This window comes from Macrobrachium nipponense, chromosome 1 (genome assembly GCF_015104395.2).
Source record: "Macrobrachium nipponense isolate FS-2020 chromosome 1, ASM1510439v2, whole genome shotgun sequence".
Classification (NCBI taxonomy): Eukaryota; Metazoa; Arthropoda; class Malacostraca; order Decapoda; family Palaemonidae; genus Macrobrachium; species Macrobrachium nipponense.
Genome location: NC_087200.1, coordinates 41,779,495 through 41,786,243, shown reverse-complemented (window position 1 = coordinate 41,786,243; position 6,749 = coordinate 41,779,495).

Sequence of the window (6,749 nt, the reverse complement as noted above, 5' to 3'; positions counted from 1 at the left end):
GAATTAACTGTGTCGCGTGAAAGCAATTTTACTTCACTTTCCCTTGAGCCTCCAGAGAATTCTTTCGAATTCAAGTGTTTACAGTCAGGAAGATTTAGAATAAACAATGTTTATTTATTTATTTATTTTTTTTTACATATCTTCCTTTAGTGTTGTGTATTTCTTGAACTCTTATATTCTTTCGGCTTCATTTTCTTTTTTACAGTTTAACTCTTTTTGTAATCAAACATAAAGTGATGTAATGCAGGCAATGTATTTCATTTTATGATTACTGTTGCTCTAAAAATATTTAGCTGTAGCACTATAACCTTTTTTTCCTTAAAATAACAAAAAGCTTTAAATCTCTAGGCATACATCCAGGTTGATGTATGGTTACTGAGGCTTAATTAATGAGAGCGATTTAGGCTTAATTGATGAGAGCAATGTAGGCTTAAATGATGAGAATGATTTAATCAAAATTATTTTTAACCAGCGTCGACAATATCTTTAAGAAGAGGAAAAAGGGGCATGTTATGCCAACCTAACAACTCTGTCTGAGGCTTCAGCAAGGGATGTTTCAAAGTTCAGCAAGTTTTTGTTTTTTTGTGCAGAGAACTCTATTCGTATACTCGAAATATAGTCAGTAAACCCAAGAGATAATTTAAATATACTGGATGTAGAGTAAAAATAAAAAATAAAAAGAATATAGGAATGGAATATGAAATTTAGGCTTGAAGCTAAGCATTGGAATCCATAGGGATTATTCAGCGCTATAATGAAATTGGTTTGACATGAATATTTATGTTGATGATATTGTAAATAAAACTAAATAAAGGTGATTTTAAAACTATGGTAAAAACTGATATCCGCCATAAAAATTATAACTTCGCATATCGAGTATGAAAACAAGAATACAAAAATTTTTACATACATATACCATACACATACTCAAATTCATAAAAGCATGCTTATATAAACAACTAGCGTATACACTACACTTCGCAACGTACCGAGAGGTCAATATTAAATTTAATTAAAAAGGTTAATGTCTGTATGGAATCCAACAATTCTATTAACAGCTACATCCGGACCAAGCAGGTCAGCTATATCCCTACCCACTAACCCATGTCTCTGTCGTGCTGCAGAATACCTATGTCAATGTAAAATAATGTGTTCCACAGTAAGAGGAGAGTCACACTGCATACATACGGGTGCAGTTACCCCCTCCAAGAGGAATCGGTGGGTCAATCGAGTATGGCCAATTCTTAGACGACATAATACAATTTCTACCCTACAATTCTGTTGGAATCCAGATGGCCAATGTTCAGTACTTTGTCTGATTTTCCTGTACTTTTCAATTGTTGGTCAGATGGGGAGACGACCAACATGCTTGCCATCTATTTTTAACATATGAACGAATAGTCCATTTCATGTCAGTAGAAGGAATATGGTGGAAGAGAATGTCTTCTTTAGTAATGAGATCTCTTGCTCCATGGTTAGTAAGTTCGTTATCAGCAATACCTACATGGGCTGGAACCCAGCAAAAATGGACTGATTTGAATTTGGAAGCAAGCCTATATAACTTATTACACTGTAGAGTAGAAAAAATCTCAAGAGTTTTGGCTAATGAAGTTAATTCAGCTGTAAAAATGGAGCCATTATTAGTCTGCCAACATATGAGTTATTACCATGAACAACAGCACAACCAACACCACTTATTCTTTGTTCCATCAGTGAATTGTTTAACAGAACCCGAATGCATTCGGTCATGATCAAGAAAACAAGTCTCCACTTCTTGGACATTAACAAATTTTTTAATCACAGCTTTTTGACGTACCAATGGTTCTAGAGTCAAACTAAGGAGGCAACTTAGAGCAATGGATTGCCTTAATTTTTTGGTCTTTAATAGACACTGTCAACTGCAGCATCAATTCTCACATGAAAAGGCTTGGATGCTCTAGCATTTGCAAACTGCTGTGGATCATTTTGGTTAATAATAGATGCTGCAGGGTTTTCTGGGGAACCTCTTAATTTGAACATATACCGCAGTCCCAGTTATTTTTTATGTAAGTCTAGAGGGAGCTCTTCTGTGTCGGTATATAAGCTTTCAACTGGATATATTTTAAATGCACCAGAGCATATTCTCAGACCAGCATGATGAACTACATCCAACTCCTTAAGTTTGCTTGCACTTGCTGAAGCGTAGACTTGGCATCCATACTCAAGTTTTGATTTACATAAAGAGTCATATAACCATAAAAGTGATCTCTTAGCAGCACCCCAATTAAAGCCTTAAACTACTTTTAAAATGTTAAGGGACTTCTTCACCCTAATTTTCAAGGAGTCAGTATGACTACCCCATGTTAGTTTCTTATCAAAAATCATCCCTAAAAACTTCACCTCCTCCTCATATGGTATTAGTGTGTCTTTCAGCCTAATAATTGGGATGGTTTCCTTTCGAGTACATCTAGTCAAACGAACTGCCACAGTTTTGTTAGGGGAGAGTCAAAAGCCATTATCATTAGCCCAATTGCTGATTGTATTAACTGTGCAGGAAACTACAAGCTGCAATAGCATCATAACTAGTGTCATGAATAGCAAGGTCATCAACAAACAAAGATGTCTTTACTGGAGGAGACACACATTCAACAATGCTATTTATAGTCACAGCAAATAAGGTGACGCTCAACACACTGCCTTGTGGGGCACCCTCCTCCAGCTCAAAAGCATTAGACAAGGTGTTTCCAATTCTAACTTTAATGTCTATAACTTAGAAATGACCTGATGAAATTTAACATATTACCTCGTATTCCCATGTCATGAAGCTGCTTAATAACACCAAAATGCCAAGTAGTGTCATAAGCTTTTTTGAGATCGAAGAAGACTCCTATAATTTGACAGCATTTTGAGAAACCTAGCTGAATTTGGGTTGATAATCTTAGTAGTGGGTCCAGAGTGGAACGATTTTTCCCAAATCCAAATTGGACAGATGATAACAACCATTTTTTTCTAGATACCACATCAATCTAGAATTCACCATTTTCTCAAACAATTTGCATACACAACTTGTAAGAGATATTTGCCGATATCTTGTAGGAAGATGAGGATCTTTCAATGGTTTTGTAATGGGAACAATGATTGCAATCTTCCAAGAGGGGGGAGAATACCAGTTTCCCATGTTTTGTTAAAATTTTAAGGAGATAAGATTTAGGTGAATGAGAAAAATTTTTCAGCATGCTATAAAGAATGTTATCATTCCCAGGGGATGCTGATACAGATGATGACAGAGCATCCATTAATTCCCTCAAAGTTAAATTGGAATCATAAGATTCACCATTTCCAGAATTTAAATTAAGGGAAATGGCTTAATTCCTAATATTCTGGAAACGAGTTGAATAGTTCCTGGAACTCGATACTTCAGAGAAATGCTCACCCAGTTTTTAGCAACTTCATTAAGCTTGGTGACAAGGTCTCCATTGATTTTCAAACAAGGTGTTGGTGTTGGGACATATTTGCCACTTAGTTTTCTAATATTTTTCCAGATCAGTCTGGTTTGGGTCTTGGAATTTATGTCATTTATATATAAAAGCCAGGATTCCCTTTTTACTTTTGTAAAATATTTTCGCTGTTTTGCCATAGCTCGTTTGTAAATAGATTTTGCTGTTGTAGACTGACTGGATTTATAACGCCTGTAACATTTCCTGGTAAGTTTCCTCAAATTACCACAGGCTTTATCCCACCAAGGAAAACAGGTCTGTGTGGTTTCCCTTTGATCTTAGGTATTGAGTTTTCAGCACTATTCAATATTTCGGAGGCAAAGTACTCGTAAGCCATTATATTGCATTTGAAGGATTCAAGTGCCTGGATAGGTTAATGCCTTCTTGAAATTTTACCCAATTTGCTTCCTTTTCCTTCCATTTGATAGGATAATTCGAGGGGGCATTTCTCACAAGCTTAGGATGAATGGGAAAGTGATCACTGTCATGTAGAAACTCATCTACAGACCAATTAAAATCAAGATAGAGAGAAGTAGAGCAAATGCTCAAGTCTATAGCAGATGAACCACCTGTGTAGAGATTATGGTATGTCATAGTACCATCATTAAAAAGTGTAAGGTTATTATTATTAACGATGTCATCAGTTATCCTGTGTCTAATAAATCTCCACCCCAAAGTGGATTGTGAGAATTAAAATCACCAAGTAGTAAAAAAGGAGGAGGAAGTTGATTGATTAAACCTTGAATGTCCCCAAGAGTGGGCCTACATCTTGGGGAAGGTAAAGAGAGCAGATTGTGATTTCACGGTCAAAAGTAGTCCGGATAGCAATTGCTTGAAGTGTGTTCAGGGGAACCATAAAATGTTGCAATGCTTAGGTAATAATTATTGCAACACCTCCATGGGCACGATCCCCATCAGTGGGGCTCATCTTATAGATTTCATAGTTTACACCTGGATTGTATACTGAATCCCCTAATTTAGTTTCTTGAAGACATACAACCCATGGGTTATGCTCACTCAGTAATACTTTTAGAATTTCTGAACGAGTCCTTAGTCCTTTACAGTTCCATTGTAAAATGTCCAGATTGAATTTTAGTGTTAGGATCTACCAAGGGAAATTCTATATTGATCTATACTAGTTCTTTTTTTATTTTCCTTATGGGACTTTATTAGAGTTTCTTTAGATTGTCTTGAGATATGTGGCTTATGATTGTGTTTTTTATTAGCTTTCTGATATGAAGGAGAGTGGACTTCAAGTACTATTTTCATTTTATCCAAGGAACTTGATTCCTTGGTTGCCTCAGGGGCAGGAGTATCCTCACTGTTAGCTTCACTGTTGTTACATTTTTTATGGGTGAGCAGGTGGAGGAGAGGATGAAGGAGTTCTCTCTCTTTGGCCCTCTAGTTTGTTCTTGTTCCGTTTCTTCAGAGGTTTCTTGCTGCAGAGATGGGACAGACATAGGGAGTATTTCACTAATTGGAGATGAGTTTATATCAGCAGGCACATCTTTCTTAGATAGGGGTGCTTCAACCCTAGCCGGCCGATCACCTAGATCAGATGACTGGGTTTCAGTAGTTCTTGCTTTTACTGATGGTAAAGGTGCTATGTTGTTAACTTAAGTTTTTATAAGGGCTACGGAATTTAGAGCCATAGCATAGGTTATTGTCTGACCAATTATCTTCCTGACATAACTAATACTTATATGTTCAGCATATTGATATTGGCTGCACTTTTTATTGAATGGGGTATGATTCTCTTCACAATTAATACATTTTGGCTGTTTCAAACAAGGACCATGTTGAGGAGCTGAGCAATTATTACAGACTTTATTGTTTTTGCAGAATCTGGATGGATGGCCATATTGAAAACAGTTGTAGCACTGCAGAGGTTATGGTAAAAATGGCTTCACTTTGACCCTTCCATTTCCTAATTGATGTAAGATGGTACATCAGAGCCCTCAAACGTTAAAATGACCATATTTGCCTTTGGAACTTTTCTTACCTTCCATACAAAAGTTTTATTGACTTCTAATATTTCTCTTTATGTCAGTTTAAAAAGGTCTCTATCGATTACCACTCCTTTTCCGTAACTAAAATTCATGTGTGGTTTAATTTCTTTTATCATGCCATCTTTCTCGAATTTCTTCATTGTCACCATGTATGGCTGTGTCTTTGATTTGGCATGAATGAGGACACTGCCTTTACCAAACCTTGAGATGTTATCCATGTCAATACAGCCAACCTCTTTTTGGACGTATCTGCTAAATTTGTAGTAATTATAATTTTCCTCCCTAGCAGATACTACCACCACATTGGAGGTTTGGGTGTCCTTCTGAAAGTGGCATCGTCATTCAAATTTGGCTGAGCCACTTGTACCCATTGTGATGGTCTGTAAGCATCCATATTTTTAGGGGCCTTGTTGGACAGTGCTCCCTTGACAATCTTTTCATAAATCTTTATATTATTGATACTGCTGCTGACATTGAGTGAAGCTTCATGTTTTTCAAAAGTCAGCCATGCCTCCCATTTTCTCTCACTTTCATCAAAGTTCATCCTCAACTCTTCTATTATGCCAAAATTACCAAACGAAGGAGAGAGTGTCCCACAGTCACATTCCAAGGGAATGTGCTTTACATGCAACACCCTCAAACTATCTACTGTGTTCCCACAATGGCTTCTTTTCAATTTATGATGACTACCCTGAGAGGTAGTACCATCACTGGAGCATTCCATATCCACGGTCAAGTTCATATCTTAGGTCGTCATCTGTGCCAAATCATCATCAAAGGGACCAGGGGTACTAGAATCCTTATGGTTACTAGTCATATAAGCTTAATATAAAAAGAATAAGAAAAATTAAACATGAAAATATTTTTTAAAATATCATCAGCTTTTCATAAAGTTTATTCTTCCACCAATGGCACAAGCGAGAACCGACTCCCAAATGTCCGCGTCCCTACCCACTGGGCGTGGCACAACATGGTTGAGTGGCGCAAAGTGTAAGCCAAACCCACTTGCTACGACTGAGAGTATTACAAGAATACAGTCATCCCCACCCTAACCATGTTATGGACAAACCGGAAAGAATGTCGAGAGTCCTATCCCCAGGACCAGACTACCCTGAAATCCGCGGTCCAGCCCTGAAGCATAGTTCTGCCCTTGAGATATCAATCTGATATCTCTCAGGTCTGAACATTATTGGGTATTTGATGATGCTACCACAGCTCCCAGTATTTAGCTTCGGATATAAACCCAATCCCAGCTATGATATCT